General features: G+C 34.3%; 1 protein-coding gene and 1 long non-coding RNA gene across 3 annotated transcripts in view; one reads left to right on the plus strand and one right to left on the minus strand.

The window, feature by feature from the left end:
* Nucleotides 1-17,867, minus strand: part of LOC149503272 (uncharacterized) — a 394,089-nt gene that overhangs the window by 360,542 nt on the left and 15,680 nt on the right. The window lies entirely within an intron of this gene.
* The window catches only part of for (cGMP-dependent protein kinase for), a 160,720-nt gene that overhangs the window by 12,937 nt on the left and 129,916 nt on the right, over nt 1-17,867 (plus strand). Inside the window, exon 1 of one of the 2 annotated variants that reach the window (XM_028184749.2) lies at nt 14,858-15,096. The exons of the other annotated variant lie outside the window; for it this stretch is intronic. The gene's annotated coding sequence lies outside the window, so the exon portion shown is untranslated. Of the gene's footprint in view, nt 1-14,857; nt 15,097-17,867 lie in introns of those variants that run through there. 2 annotated transcript variants of the gene reach the window in all.

Consider the following 17,867-nt stretch of genomic DNA (forward strand, 5'->3'; position numbering starts at 1 on the left):
AACATTATTTTACAAAGTGACATTAGCTACTGTCAGCTGGCTTCGTCTAATTAAAAATCCGACTATAGTTCAATAAGTAAGTTTGAAGTCGTCTTGGCCTAAAGGATAAGACGTTCGGTGCATTCGTGTTGAGCGATGCACATATGTTCGAATCCCGGAGGCGGGTACCAATTTTTCTAATGAAATACGTACTTAACAAATGTTTACGATTGACTTCCACGGTGAAGGAATAACATCGTGTAATAAGAATCAAACCCGCAAAATTATAATTTGCGTAATTACTGATGATAGAACCTCTTATGAGACCGGACGGGTGGGTACCACCGCCTTGCCTATTTCTGCCGTGAAGCAGTGATGCGTTCCTGTTTGAAGGGTGGAGGCAGCCGTTGTAACTATACTGAGACCTTAGAACTTATATCTCAAGGTGGGTGGCGCATTTACGTTTTAGATGTCTATGGGCTCCAGTAACCACTTAACAATAGGGCTCTGAGCTCCTCCACCCATCTAAGCAATAAAAAAAAATGGCAAGGAAACATACCCGTCTCTTATTAATCGCAAAGAGTATTTTCATTAACATCGTCTGACCATATTGCATTTTATTTATATATAATGGCCATGTGTACATCATGAGATCATCATGTTTATCTAACATAATCAACACGACTCGGGACTTTGTTGACCCCGATATTAGAAGATGGTTAAACGTTAATTCATTGTAAATGTTTTTTAGTCTTAGCCCATTTCTATATGAGATAAAATTGAATTGAATTTTTAATTTGTTCAATAAGATATGTCTGTTATTTTTTTAAACCATTTGCTTTGTGTATATTATTTTCAATTTGGTACAAATACAATTCATTATGTTTAATAATGTAAATTATCAATTTTCCCGTATGAATACACGCGTCTTTGACAATTTGGTAATTTAATGAAACAAAAAATCCGCGTTTTTTTTTTAAAGATTTAAATGACTACATGACTGAAATTAGTTACAAAATAAAGTCACGTTTCATTGTGAAGGGGTCCGATAATGTCTTAAAGCGAGATGAGTCGTGAGTTTGTCTGCGTCTGCTGTGAACAAAACTGTAAAATCGTATAAGAAATAAGAGTTTTTTTTTTATTGCCTAGATGTGTGGACACAGCCCACCTGGTGTTAAGTGGTTACTGGAGCCCATAGACATCTATAACGTAAATGCGCCACACACCTTGAGGTATAGTTCCAAGGTCTCAGTATAGTCACAACAGCTGCCCCACCCTTAAAACCGAAACGCATTACTGCTTCACGGCAGAAATAGGCGGGCGGTGGTACCTACCCGTGCGGACTCACAAGAGGTCCTACCACCAGTTATTTTGGTAAGTTATTTAGAGGATATTTTATAGCATTGCATTATCAATCGTTGTTAATTTAAAAACGATATCGCCGCAGGCCTTTTGTGGTAGGTATCCTTAAGATATATCTTAACCTCCTTTGTATTTAAATTGGAATGTTAACAAATTTAAGCACAAGCGTAAAAAGCTTTTCGCACTGCGAGGATTGAGGTCGAAACGTTTCGATTGTCGAGCCGGAGAGGATTCCGCAAATGACGTAATTATTTACTGAGTTATGTCGGTCAAAACCATTCAAGAACGAAACAAGTTTCTAAAATGCATTAGTGATTGATACAGATTACCCCATGGTAACTTCCATAAGTTCTAGCACCTCGTTTATTTCTGATGAAGTCATGTGTTTCGATTTGAAGGACTTGATTACCAGGCTACAGTACAATTCAGACTTCATGCCTCAAGGCAAGTGGCGGAATTCGTATTCTGATGTCTATGGACTCCTGTAAACGCCAGATGCGAATCATTTAACCATCGTTAGCGCGATAAATAAAGAATAAAAAGAAAGTTCTAGCATCTCGTTTATTTCTGACGAAGTCTTGCGCTTCGATTTGAAGGACTTGATTACCAGGCTACAGTACAATTCAGACTTCACGCCTTAAGCATTCGTAATCTGATGTCTATGGACTCCTGTAAACGCCAGATGCGAATAATTTAACCATCGTTAGCGCGATAAATAAAGAATAAAAATAGATTCGAATCTACGTGTATTTCCACAATGTCAGACTATAAATAAAGCAAACGATGCGCTGTATACGAACATAATACGTGATTTATTTGAAATTTGTCGTTGTTACAACACAACCTATTCTATATTTGGATTCGTAGATACGAACGATTCGTTCGAGTTAGTCCAGTTATCGCTACCACATCCCCGACACCGGGCTATTTTTAGAACGGCTTTAGTCATACGTGACCATTAACATGGAGACATTGAGATGCAATGCGTGCGCGTTCGATGTTTACAGAAAGCACTGAACTGGATTTAAAAATTGTGTGGATAACGGATCTTTTTCAATTGGATGCGGAACACAAATACATCTTTACATACGTCCAAAATATGCACTATTATTGACTATTACTAGCGACCGGTTTCGGGTTCGTAGTGCGCTTTTGGATAATACGTTTCAATGTTATATATATTTATATTATTAAGCAGCTCTGTGTACTATAATATAAAAATTCACATCTGAATGTGAAACACTTCTTAATCACCTAAATTACATTGAAAACCGCATTAATAATCGTCAAATAGCTTTGAAGTTTTGAATAAACAGACGCAATCGATTTGTGTGTTTTTTTTAAAAGGGATTTTAAGACCTGGTAACTAAGACCTTTAAGTCATGTCTTATTTTAATTTATATTCTTAATTTTATGAAAAATGATATTATGGAGTGAAATGAAATGAAGATGATTAATTTGAGACATTAATCAACTGGGATGAAATGAAATGAAATGAAATGAGATGAGATGATATGGGATGAAATATAATCTCAGTAAAACAGTGGTCATTTACTGAGATTTTTTCAGTGGACTTTTTGGAGGATCCCGAGAAGGTACACCCAGCAGTTTTTTTTCATTTTCCTACATTTGTGCACTTTCACAGATATTAAACAATTAATAAACCACCGTTATTACACATTTAAATCTGAAGGAACACTAAATAGACAAAATAAAACAAATCTCACAACTTCACTCCTCGCGTTCCCGCCAAAAAGTAATTTGTGTTTAATTTTTTATCTTTGCATAGATTATACTGCGATTGAAAGATACAAAATAATATTAATAATACGTTGACGCGGTCATCTCACTCAGTAATGTCAATGTCACTCAAGAAAAAGAGTATTTAATCAAAATGAAAAAAATAAGATTTTTGTTTGTTTTAAAATGTATTATCGATTGCATATATTATTATGTGATTAGTATAATCTTTAGCGTTGGCGGGAAACGTGCATTGTGTAGGGATGTGTCATGTTCCAAGTATACGGGAACTTGTTAATGACTAGTAACCGTTCGGACAGCATACTCGTTTTAACATTAATAATAAATCATCGTTGCGTTCTGTTTTACGAAGCTAATTGAGTATGCAATTTGGTTTTTGTTGATATACAATTTCCGTCGACCACTATTGTAATTTATTGACATTTGTCTTTATTACTCTATAATTAACGCCGTGAATCACAAATCATTGAGAATTCACCGATATATAACCAAAGGTGTTAATTAGGCAAGGACAGAACAGAAAAGCACCATTTCCATCTCTGTTTTTTTTTTTGGTTAGTAATGTTATAAAAAAATTTACTAAATCTTGAGGTGTTAGTCATTATGGTCGAATTTAGATTATTATGCAGCTAGTTTATATAAATTAAGCCTAGAAAAACAAAATATAGCAAGTATTTGTAAATTATTTTTATAAAAAAATATCGCTCTAATATCTGAAGTCGTCGTGGCCTAAAGGATAAGACGTCCGGTGCATTCGTATAGAGCGATGCACTGGTGTTCGAATCTCGCTGGCGGGTACCAATTTTTCTAATGAAATACGTACTCAACAAATGTTCACGATTGACTTCCACGGTGAAGGAATAACATCGTGCAATAAAAATTAACCCGCAAAATTATAATTTGCGTAATTACTGGTGGTAGGACCTCTTGTGAGTCCGCACGGGTAGGTACCACCGCCCCGCCTATTTCTGCCGTGAAGCAGTAATGCGTTTCGGTTTGAAGGGTGGGGCAGCCGTTGTGACTATACTGAGACCTTAGAACTATATCTCAAGGTGTGTGGCGCATTTACGTTGTAGATGTCTATGGGCTCCAGTAACCACTTAACACCAGGTGGGCTGTGAGCTCGTCCACACATATAAGCAATAAAAAAAAAAATCTGAACACATATTAATAAAGTTTGAATTTTAATTTATAAATTCTCCATTGGTTGTCGAAAAATCCATTAAAATTGAAAATATATTATATTATACTTTATATTATTTACACAAGCATTTATATTTATAAAAAAGCTTTTTTTTATATTATCTCTTAATTTACGCCACAATGTGTTAAAATTAGAAACTGTTTTTTTTTTCCTTCTTTCACATGGTATCGTGCAGGGCGTTTAGAACGTTCCCAAATTCGAATATTCTCGTAAATAAACGAATCCCCACATTTAAAAGTAAAGCCAATTTTCATTTTGTCATTACAAATACGTTTATTATATCTACTATTGTTTTACTATTTCCAATCGAATATGTATCTTACAGTTTTTGTGGTCACGGACGACTGTTTTAAGTCAACGTTTGAATATTGTATAAGGTTTGTTGTTAAATAATTAAAATAAAATTTATCATGTAAAAATTAAGACAATTTTTGGATTGCCAAATAGCAACACTGTTGGTAGGAGCAATGGCACTAGTGGGGACGTGACATAACAAAGAAAGCGGTAGTCTGAAAAAACAGGAGAAAAAGCGGTGTATTCTGTGGTGAGCACATATCTAAAGATTTTACAGGACTTTTTGGCGGGAACGCGCGGAGTGAAGTTGTGTGATTTGTTTTATTTTGTCTATTTAGTGTTTCTTCAGGTTTAAATATGTAATAACGGTGGTTTATTAACTGTTTAATATCTGTGAAGATGCACAAATGTGGGAAAATGAAACAAAGCCGCTGGACGTAACTTATCGGGATCCTCCAAAAAGTCCACTGAAAAAATCTCAGTAAATGACCACCATTTTACTGAGAATACTTCATCCCATATCATCTCATCTCATCTCATTTCATTTCATTTCATCCCAGTTGATTAATGTCTCAAATTAATCATCTTCATTTCATTTCATTTCACTCCACATGATCGTTTTTCATAATAATAAGAATATAAATTAAAATAAGAAATGACTTAAAGGTCTTAGTTACCAGGTCATAAAATCCTTTAAAAAAAGATTGTACAAGTGGAGTTATAAATAAAGCAATACAGATTTTTTTTTTTTATTGCCTATATGTGTGGACGAGCTCACAGCCCACCTGGTGTTAAGTGGTTACTGGAACCCATAGACATCTACAACATAAATGCGCCACACACCTTGAGATATAAGTTCTAAGGTCTCAGTATAGTTACAACGGCTACCCCACCCTTCAAACCGAAACGCATTACTGCTTCACGGCAGAAATAGGCGGGGCGGTGGTACCTACCAAAAATGGGCTAGATGACGTTAATGGTTTTGTTGACTCCATCACACTTCATGCGCAGTTAATAACGACGCGCCATATAGAAATTTATTTTCGTTTTTCTGAAAAAAAGACATAATAAACTAGGTAAAGACGTAATAAATTGTCCAAGGGTAGTTATAATTTGTGAAAATGTTTTTGTTGCATAATATCTTATAGATATTAAAACATACTGATAATAAATAGCGTAATAACAAGACAGATATGGTAGTTAATGTCTTAAACGATATGCTTTCGTTTTTATGGACGCTTTTGATTAGATCACAATTATTTTTTACAGATAATCAATTAATGATCGGCAAAACACTGAGGAACGACTTGTGCGATTTATTGATTTTTTTTAATTAGGTACACGGTTTATATGGCTGCTCCACCCTTCAAACCGAAACGCATTACTGATTCACGGCAGAAATAGGCGGGGTGGTGGTACCTACCCGTGCGGACTCACAAGACGTCCTACCATCAGTAAAGAAAACAGAATTTTTCTGTTATCAGTAAGCGGGGTCTTCAAAAACGATATCTTTTATGTCTTCTTATATGTTTCATTTTCTATTGTAAATATATATATACAAATTAAAACAAATATCTGTTCAATAGACAGGAATCAATCCATACAAATGACTTCTTGGTTTTTCAATAATTATCTCAAAAATTATATAAGAATTCAGAGTAAAACGTAAAGCACTAATATTATATAGATTGGTTCGTAACATTACTGCGTCCACCACTACAGATAAAAATAAAAAATAGATTTTTATAGAAATTTGAATAACTATGTTTTTTATAAATTTGAATATAATTGCTAGCTTATAATAGCTGCTTATAATAGCTAAGATACTTGAATGTATGAAAAGAGTTTTTTTATAGGAAAATAGACGGTAGTTAGCAAAATATTCAAATGTCGATGAATAACACTGCCCGTGGACAACGAAAACTGTGAAGTACAATTTGTACTAGACGATGCTCGGTATTTTTTTTTGTTTGATAAATTGTGTTTTTTAGAAATTATAATTAAATACGAATTACATATTGATAAAATTATGAAATATTCGAAGATCGTTTAGGTATTTTTAAGTGGCTTCGGGTGGCTTAACAACGCCATCTGTTGAAATAGCATTAGTGTTATTGTGTCTTTAAAGAAGTTATTATTCGCCAATAGATGTCGGGAAGAGTCATAAAGTTGATTATCGATAAAGTTGATTATTGAAAACACGAATAAAACAACATTTTCTGAAAATAAATCGTACCTAGATCGATTTATCGCCCCGAAATCCCCTGTATACTAAATTTTATAAAAATCGTTGGAGCCGTTTCCGAGCATACAAGAATTGCTCGTTTAAAAGTATAAAATTTGAAACGTGGAAAGTAATAAACGAGAGTTTTAACCGTAGATGTAGTTTAGATTATGACTTCGACTCACCTAGAACCCGAAGACTGGTATTACTGGCGGTATTATTAAAATAATATGTACTTTCGTTTTATTATTTCAAATAGAATATGTGAGTCGACTATTATCAAAGCCGGCAATGTGACTTTTGGAAAATTATTGGTAAATCAGAAAAACGAATTATTGACTTTGTATTCCATTGGCAGTCACAAAACTCTTCTGAACGACATCTTAGATAAATAACAGGTTAAGTATTAACCTTTATTTAATTCAGGTTTTGAACCGTATTCTTTGAAGGAGACGATTATATTCCGTTCAATCTGTATTGACATATCAATAACATTTTTTTGTCCAAATGCACAGATTGCCACCTTTGATAATAGACGACTCATGTATCTTACAGTTTTTGTGGTAACGGACGAATGTTTTAACTCAATGTTTGAATATTGTAACAACTAGCGTCTAATTTTCAATACTAAAATCAATGATATTCACGTTTCTTTGCAGTTTTAATTGTTAATTTTATTTTAAAGCGCGACTATCAGACAAAAATTACTTGTAACATTTTATTTTACTGGTGGTAGGACATTTTGTGAATCCGCACAGGTAGGTACCACCACCTCGCCTATTTCTGCCGTGAAGTAGTAATGCGTTTCGGTTTGAAGGGCGGGGCAGCCGTTGTAACTTAGAACTTATATCTTTTTTTATTTTTTTACTGCCCAAACAGCCAGACGAGCATACGGCCCACCTGATGGTGAGTGGTAACCGTCGACCATGGATTTCAGTAATGCCAGGGGCAGAGCCAAGCCGCTGCCTACCGAAGATGGGTGGCGCATTTACGTTCACTTAACACCAGGTGGAGTGTGAGCTCGTTCACCCATCTAAGCTATAAAAAAAGAGAATAGATAAAAACACAAACGAAACTTACTATGTTTTGTATAGAGCCTTATCCAAAGACAAACAAAATATGGCTGGTAGAGATAACGCCCTGAGACTGTTTTTTGAGTTTTGAAAAACGCTTACATAACTGATATGACCTTGGATGGAATTTTAATCCATTATTTCCATGGTTAGTAAAAACTGCTACAAAAATTTGGCTACGCCTTAAACGAGGCTTAGGTACCTACCTTAAGCTTATGATTTTTTTAAAGTATTATAATTATTGCCGGAGTGTAGGTATTCATTGCGACCGGTTTTTGAGAATCTGAACTCTGTCCGTATTAGATTTTAAGTATTAGTCAAAAAGGATCCAAGAAATATAATATTTTGGAATAATATATTATTATTATTATCTTTAGCGTGGTATGGACATGTGATGCATAGAGAGAAGATGCATGTGACTAGGAGATGTATGGAAATGGTAGTGCAAGGTAGAGGGGGAAGAGGTCGACCGAAGAAGACGTGGATGGAGTGAGCGAATGACAATATGAGAGAGAGAGGAGTGAGTGTTGAGATGACGGCTGGTAGAAGAGAATGGAAGAGAAAAATTAGCTGTGCCGACCCCACCTAGTGAGATAAGGTGAAGAAAAAGAAGAAGAATATATTATCGTCTAGTTTTAGTCGGCTTCAAAGAGAAAGATGCTTCATTCGACTACCATGGTCGTTTTTGTATCGTGATTATGAGATATTTTAGCCAATTAAAAAAAGTCTATTATTAAAGTAATCTAAATAATAAGCCTCCGGATATTAAGAAGATCCGTTGCCTTCAGATGAAGTCATAATTAATTTAGGTTTCCATGAGCATCTGATACGTGAGCATGCGGTGGTCGTCAAAACCCCTCCGTATATATTCGGTATACTCTTGCTTAGCTTGAGTTTCTGATGTTTCAGCGCTGTTGTAAATCCAAAAATCACAGACTGAAGACTATGGTAGGATAGAGCAAACAATTCCATCTACCCTCGTTCTGATCGTTTTATTGATATTTCCATTGAAACTCGTAACGACAATAAATACTCTGTGTCGTCAGTTTTCCCTTTAAATCATTGAATTAACCCGTTACATAAATAGTAGTATTTATAATGTAGTTAACCACGAAGACTTAAAACAATTCGTAAACGAATATTCATTTTTCGACTTCATAGACTACATTAAGGAATTGGTTCTTTTTCGCATTACCTCTTTATTTAAAATCAAAATTTTAATAGAAGATCTCACTTCACTTGAAGGTCAAAGGAAGTTAGATTGTTATTATTATTTTATTTTTGCTCAAATAGGCAAACGAGTTTACAGACGACCTGCGGGAAATGGTTTCAAAAGCTCACATACAACACAAAGCTAATAACTAAGCTTTTCTATTGAAATGTGGCTGTGCTTTTTAAATTCCCTAAAAATACAAGTACTCCATAAATTTATGGTTTGATACTTTTTATTAGGGAACTATTTGAAAACGTCCAGTCGTACAGGTAATTGTAATAAATACAAATAATTATACAGGGGCTTTATGGCTAGTAATAGGATTGATGGTAGTATCCGCTTCTTGTGAGCTTAAATCCCAACCTGCTTGACGCAAAATTCGTAAGTTTCATAAGTTCAAGAGGAAGATTCATTGGATTCCAAAGAGGCGGCGTCACAAAAATTTACGCTAAATTGAAAATGAAAAAGGCTTTCATCTTTTTTTATTGCTTAGATAGGTGGACCAGCTCACAGCCCACCTGGTGCTGAATGGTTACTGGAGCCCATAGACATCTACAACGTAAATACCGCCACTTACCCCGAGACATAAGTTCTAAGGTCTAGGCCACGGCGACTTAAAATCTAATAATCGTTGTGTATTATTCTATGATATATGATTGTCCTACATACCTATTGTCATGTATGTAGGTCCCAATATAAATCGCTTTCAGTTAAGTGCGTTCGGTTGAGGTTCGCCGTCTCACCACTGTATGCTATTTTTGCCTTTATCTAATCTAAAGATACAAAAAAAATTCAGAGTGAAAATGTAAATAACAATAAATCAATATAAATCATTGATGAAATCACGTCACATAACATCGTAATTCCTAATTACCTTTCCGATAGCAAAAACGAACGGACATTTGGAATAACATACTCAATTTTATTACATCTACGTTTAATATCATGTGATAGCATTTTTCGTTTCGTACGCATTTACGCTAATAGATAATTAAATTAGCATAATGCGGAAAATGGGTAAATATCGGACAATTTAAGCACCGTATAATCTTGGTTGAGGTGTGGAGCAAAGTTTTGAGGCTCGAATCAAATTTCTTTTATGATTTGGCCGTGATGAAAAAGTATAAAACACATTTTAAAAGTAATGAATTTTTTAAACACATTTTTTTTAAAGTGAAACTTCTTTATCGACATAGGGAGGAAAAACGTTTGTAACGTTTTTCGGTTACGCGCCATCTTAATTTCTTCCGTTACGCACCATGTTTATTTTATTTCTATTCAATTGGTTATCAGCAGATGTCGCTGCACGTAGATTCAACAATTCCTGAATCGCGGTTTAGAGACAGTTGATAGACGCTCTCGTATTTCTCTTGCTAAACGATACCTACCTGGCGTCGGGATACCGTGATCATGCAGGCGGTTCCCCCGGGGTGCGGCTGCTCCATTGCACTGCGCACTTGCGATTATTTTGATATTTTATAAGTTTCATTTCTACCGTGTGTGACTTGCACACGCACACACATTTTTTTCTATTAAACCTAACGCACACAACACACAGCACATACACTTAAAACACAACAAGTAAAAAATCTGTCTTATAACATAAGCCATCTAATGCACGATTATTTAAAATAAATGTGCTAAGTACAAAATTTTCAGAGGAATTTAAATTCTCAACCAGAGGAAGTTAAAAAAAGAAAAGAAATTACACAGAACTAGAACACATTATCTATATATTAATACGTGAAGCAAAAACTTTGTATCCCTTTTTACGAAAATTGCGCGGACGGGGGAGTATGAAATTTTCCACACTTATAGTATTACTACATTACCACACTAGTATTTTAGTAAATTAACCAAAACGTCTAACAAAATGTTATGAAAGTAATTCTACTAGAGGTCCCGCAGTGGTCGAAATTCGACTATAATTAATTGGAATTGTAAGTTTGTACACTATTATGATTGTATTTTATACTTCTCTAATCACAAATTTCGCCAAGACTACACTATAAAAAATATTAACAAAGACAAACAATATTTAATCTATTCTCAATTTGACAACAGACGCCAAGAACAAAAGTTTGACAATAAATAGTATGCATGCGTGTGTGCGTCAAATACATGGTATGTAGGTGTGTGATGTTTTCTTTATTGATTTAATGTATATTTTATGCATTATTTGAAAAAAAAATTAGCATTCTACACTTCTTCTCTATATTCTCTATAAGTGTGAGAAATTTCATACTCCTCCGTCCGCGCAATTTTCATAAAAAGGGATACAAAGTTTTTGCTTCACGTATTAATTTATAGATAATTCTAATTACATTAACATGCAAAAGTATTTTTAATTTTAACAATTTAATGTAATACCTACGTTTCTTCCTCGACAAAGTCAGCTGATGCTCATGAATATTGATATGCGCGAAATTAACGTGTGCTGCAAAACGAAACGACCATTTTAGTTTGTTAATAACAATACATAGTTTGTTGAGTCACGCATTCTATTTTCCTTTGGTTTTGTTTTGGTATGATTACGTTACATTATGTTGATGTAAACTACACAATGACTCTTTAACATTCCGGCGCAATTATCGATACTCATAATATAAACGTGAATTTATTTGTTACGGTTTCACATCTTAAAGAAAATTTAACGATGACCATGAAACTTTACATGCATTTGGTTAGAGGCACAGAAAAGGACATTGGGTACATTTAACCAGAAACATAACATACCTACTATTATTCCCCAACTCACTCTAACTGGCGCCATCTAGGCTGACTTCGGATAGCCTGCCAACCGAGAGGGCTGATGGTCGTCGCGCCGACTACCACCGGTCCGGCGTCCCGAGGGGGAGGGTAATGGGAGAGATGTGCTCCGCACTAAGTGCTTTACTTTCCCCCCTTTGCCTTTTCATGAGTTCTGTCTATGTGAGGCTTAGACGTTGGTTGTTGAGCGACAGGAGGTTTTAGTCGGTTCGACTCCGTCATGCTCCGCCCGCCATTCCCAGTGGAGGGTGGAAGGCCGGTGATTGCCTCCTGACAAAAAAAAAAACTACTATTATTCCCCAGAGGTGTTTTTTTTAAATATTAACATGAGTGAATCTTCGCTAAAAACTACATATTTAATGAAATGCTGACATGAATTCGGATTCTAATCAAATACTAGGTTTTAGCTTTTTGTTCAGCTGCCTCTTTATGCCGTGAAGCAGTAATGCGTTTCGGTGGGGCAGCAGTTGTACTGTAAAAACGGAGACTAGAACTCATCTTTCGAAGTGAGTGGCAGCATTTATATTGTAGATGTCCACGGGCTCCGGTAACCACTCAACACCAGACGGGCCGTAAGCTCGTCCACCTATCTAAGCAACAAAAAACATAACAGAGATCATTATGAAATAATAGTGTTTTTCATATCGAAATAAACCTTAGAAGACGTCTTCGCGGAATACCCGTAGTAGGTACACGAATGGTAAACTTTCCGTCATGTTATTCGAATTGTTATTGAGCGATAAGGAGTTGAATATTTTCTTGTTAGTTGTCGACTCGGCTGCGTATGCTTAGCATACACGCCCAGTCTAAATGCAGAGCGTGTGGTATTTGAAATTTTAGTCCAGTAATTTAGTTTCAAAATACAAAGTAATTTCAGCACGTTCCGCATAGAATTTGCGTGAGATTGTTTGAATTAAAATACAAACGGATTTGTATGTGCAGCTTGAAGTAACTAAATTCTTGAGAAAGAAGCATTCAAGTCATATTTAATCCGGTTCCCCATTTATTATTGTTTTTAATAGGTGCTTATTATCTACTTAATTAATTTTTAATTGTTTTTAATAGGTGCTTATTACTTACCAACTTAATTAATTAGTAATTCATTACTTATGTAGGTACTAATAAGTCTGTACTTAATTGTTTACAAGGTAATTGAAAATGCTTATAAAAATATATTCATAGACCCCTGAATTAAATATGATAAGTTTAACATAAAGATTTTCGAACTGACAGGAGTTTCCTTTTTTTTTTTGGCAACCGATATAATAATCGTTATACAAAATCACAACATAATTAAATAGTGCCATCTATTAATATTTTTGAAGTTATATTAATGTTTTTGTTAATTTGCTATTCACCAATAGATGGCGGTTTGTGTAACGTTTTTTTATATAACGATAGATGGCGGTACGACTCTAAAACAACGATGTTCTATTAAGTTTTCTAGTTTGCTATAAAAATATTCACTTGAATATTGCTACAAATTACAACTATAAAATAGAAATGAACAAGGTCGAATGTGACTAATGCAGAATGTGTCAGCTTCAAGAAATGAAATGCTCTATCTATCCAATAAATCTAATTTTGATGTTTCAGTCATCTTTAAGCACGTGTTACAATTATTACCTAAAGCTTTTTAGATATTATCCAAAATCAAACATTACCGCCAAAAAGAACGTCAAACTATGTATCAGTTTTGAAATTTTTTTTTACTAAAAATATTCGAATCTGGAATCTGGCATTTCGATTTAAAATATGGTAACAAAAGTGACGAGTTTATATTAAATAATTATAATACTGAAGAATATTGCGATTAACGAATACCTTTTATTTCTGTTAAACCAGATGTTGGATACTTTTTTTAAATATTTCTTTATTTTTTTATTACTTTAAATATTTTATAACAAAAGAAAACACTAAATGAAGAAAACACTAAAACATGTAAAGCTACAGATAAGAGAAGCATCTATCAGCTTAAAGTATCCACTTGTTGAAATTTTCCTTCGAAACAATACTGTTATAGATAACAGTCAATTACTTCACATTTAAATCATAAACAAACATATGAAAAAGTACTTTTAGATTTCCGTATAATGTTTATTCCTCGAAAGTTTACTTAAGATATATCATTAGATGTCGCTTGCCTAACTTGTGCGCTTATCGTTCATTACTCGATTCACAGAGTTGCCAGACTCGATGTGAATGCTTCAGATAACCAATTTTCTTTAACAGATTTCTTTGAAATATTTCCCGCATAAGATCTCTAATATAATGCTATTAGACTAATGTTCTATTTTTATTATTAACTAGCTGATCCGGCAGACTTCGTTTATTTAATCCCGAGAATTTTCATATTTAGTTACCTTTTAAACCTTCTCTAGACTTCGACAAATAATTCAAGACCAAAATTAGCCAAATCGGTCCAGCCGTTCTCGAGTTTTAGCGAGACTAACGAACAGCAATTCATTTATATTTATATATATTATAGATAATATAGATAATATTGAATGTTCGTTTTATGTTAAATAATACTGGATAATAGATAATACCTGTGTGACGCATTGTTTTGATTTTTTTTAACGGAATAAATGCCTTTTTCCGAATCACATCAGGTGTTATTACACCACAGTCGACTGTGTGAATATTTTTGTGAGGAAAAGCCAGAGAGGCTTCTCATAGTTATAGCAACATACAGAACAGTCCATACTGAGTAATGAAAACGAATAACCATGGTCCAATATAATTATTTTTCATAAGAATTGGTCGCTCAGAAGATGATGAATCCGCTGAGATTTCTTTCTCAATATATCAACTCGACGGTAATTTAAATACGAACATATAAAACGTTGACAGAGAACAAGTTCAACGTACAACCAAACCAAAAAAATATGTTTTTGTCAGGAGAAATTTCCAGAATTTTCGTTTCCCTGAATTGGCAACCGTACTGTTTGTTAGCTGCATCGCATCTCGTAGACTACGGCCAGCAAATATTATATGTCCACACGTCTCTCCTCTGTCCTCCGCTATCAATTTAAATTTATTGTGAACTAGACTAGATCACGCGCTCCCGCCTCTGTGACATCCGATAAAAAAAAAACTAGTGCCGCAATCAGTGCCGATAAAGAGATTAATCGATTGGCGAAATCAGTGAATACGTGAATATAGTGTTGTGACGTTTGACGATATTGATAAAATATTGTTAGATTTATATCGATTGGTAAGTGCGGTTATTTTGGGTATTGTATTGTCGTAAAGCATACAAGAGTATATCGAATAAAGTATTATGATAAGTTCAATTGCCACTGTTCGGGTGTTTTGCTTAGTGATACAAACATCGATAAAACAGATGTCCGAATTTTCAAAATTATTGATTTTCATAATAAAAAATTCAATATGATATTAATTTCAAGTAATTTGTCTCCTGTAATTACTTCCACCCAGTATTATGTATTATGTAATTAATTATATGTAACTAAATGTAATTAAAAAAAATATTTTTCCTGTACGTAACTTAAATACGAGATGCAACACCCTCAACACATGTTAGATTCGTTTAGCTTAGGAAAAATGGTACCGTATGATTTAAGCTCAGGTTTCTTACATGGACCACGGATATTTCGAATATAATTTTTTGATCCTTTCTCGACAGTAAATAGCCCAAAAATAAGCAACCTTTTTGCTGTTGATTTTTGTTTGTTCAGTATGAGCAAATGTGCCGGATTGACATTACAGCAAAATCTCTTCAAATCACGTCACAGTATCATGTATTGACATTAAGTGTCCAAATGAAATGATTCAGGAAATAAATCGTTTTTTGAAGTTGCACTTCTTTTGGGGCGTTTGCTTAAACAGATCGTACTGTGTTTTTAGCGTATGACGAAAACATCAGCGTGATAACATATCGAGGGGTGAAAAGCTCTTTGGTTTAAGCGCTATTTCTCTTAATACGCGACATTTTTGGCTATGGAATGAGCTCCCCTCCACGGTGTTTCCCGAGCGCTATGACATGCCCATTCTTCAAACGAGGCTTGTGGAGAGTATTAAGCGGTAGGCAGCGGCTTGGCTCTGCCCCTGGCATTGCTGAAGTCCATGGGCGACGGTAACCACTCACCATCAGGTGGGCCGTATGCTCGTCTGCCTACAAGGGCAATAAAAAAAAAATATTACTTTGTAATTAAAGGTGCGTTTTATTTGGTATTACCATCAACAGTTCGATGTTTTAAATAGAAGTTTAATCAAGTTTGCTACACTAAAATAGCTGAAGAAGTCTTTTTGTTATGATATTTTTTACAAAGATCATTGGGCGTTTTTTACCCGCTTTTTTTAAAGTCGCGAACATAAACCAAAACACTTTTAAATCATAGTGCTTCCAATCATATTTAATATTATGTGGTTATTTTAATTCATAACAATGGGAAAATGGAAATAAAAGTAAAATGAAATTCATATTTTAAGTTGACTATTTGTCCTAATTACTAAATATGACCGCTCAGTAAGTTAAAATATCACTCCGTGGTATTTCGTAAAGTCAACCTGACTGATATCCATGCCATGAACACATGCGGCCAAACGGAGTGTATATAATGGAATTATACCATCGCAGAGAGTTGGTAGAAAATAAAATATTAATACGAGGCAGAATACAGTCTCGTCACATAAGAGCAAAACGCTATTATACATATATACTAATAAATCCGGCATTGCAAGGAAGACAAAGCCTCGAAGGGTATTACTGTTCCTGTATACACGGCCGCCGCACTGTAGGGAGTTGCGCGCACATCGCCAGTGTGGTATACTTTTTATCTTGGGCTATAAAATATATCAAGAAGAATTTCACGCACCTGCGACGTTTTTAGACGAAACTCTTGTAGATTTGGATGCGGCAGAATAAAAGTAAAGAGAAAAACATGTTTTTTTTATTCCTTTTTTCCTCTTGAATTATTGCACAAAAAAGTAAAAAAAAATATATTTTTTTAATGTCCAGTTTCTCCTTATTCCCACGGCTCACAGATATGGGACCTATACCATTGTAAACTAGATTCAATTGCCTATCCACCAGACCTAATTTCATTTTTGTTCGCTGTAGGTAAGTGTCCCATACAAAGGTGCCCGATGTCCTTTAAAAACCTTTAAATGGCTGTCCTGTAAATTTGCAAAAATGTCGCTTAAACAAAATAGCCTTATTACACCCCTCGATATTATTCTTAACATTATATCTGAATAAATCTATATATATACTAATATATAAATCTACAGTGGTTTTTACGGATGCTCCGTTATAACTAACTGAACTATGCATCCGATTGACTTGAAACTTGGTATCCATGTAAAATACATGTACTTAATGGATAGGCTAATATTTATATGAGTGTTGGACTCTACACCAGTTGCGGGGGCGTTAATGATCGTATCATTGTGGGGGCGCTAATGTTCAAAAGCGATAAATTTTTAAATTTTAACTGTTATCAACTTATTATTGATTATTATGATTATCATGTACATTAATTACTATTATTATTAATTTTAATAAATTAAACTACTAAATTCTTTTTTTTTTTCTGTAGCATTAAAACTTTGTTTGTTTAAAAGTAAAAAAAAAATAGTTGATTTATTAATTAAAGAAAAGATTGATTTAAGACGAGAAGAGAAACTTAAATTTTTTTTATAAAGAAACTGTAATAATGACAATAATTATGTTCATTTGAAATGTCCAGCGAAGCGGGCGGGTACAGCTAGTATTTTTTATTTATTGCCGATTTGGGCAGACGAGCACACGGCCCACCTTATGGTAAGTGGTCACCGTCGCTCATGGACGTCAGCAATGCCAGGGGCAGAGCCAAGCCGCTGCCTACCATAAAAATAAATAAATAAGCAAATTATAATTACGAATGGTGAGTTGGCAAATAATTCAAATACAACAAAGATTTTTTTGATTTCTTTCGCATGCACATAAGGAAACACATTTATATCTTTTTTTTTGTTTAACAA

The sequence above is a fragment of the Bombyx mandarina genome, chromosome 03 (genome assembly GCF_030267445.1).
Source record: "Bombyx mandarina strain Sakado chromosome 03, ASM3026744v2".
In the NCBI taxonomy this organism is placed as follows: Eukaryota; Metazoa; Arthropoda; class Insecta; order Lepidoptera; family Bombycidae; genus Bombyx; species Bombyx mandarina.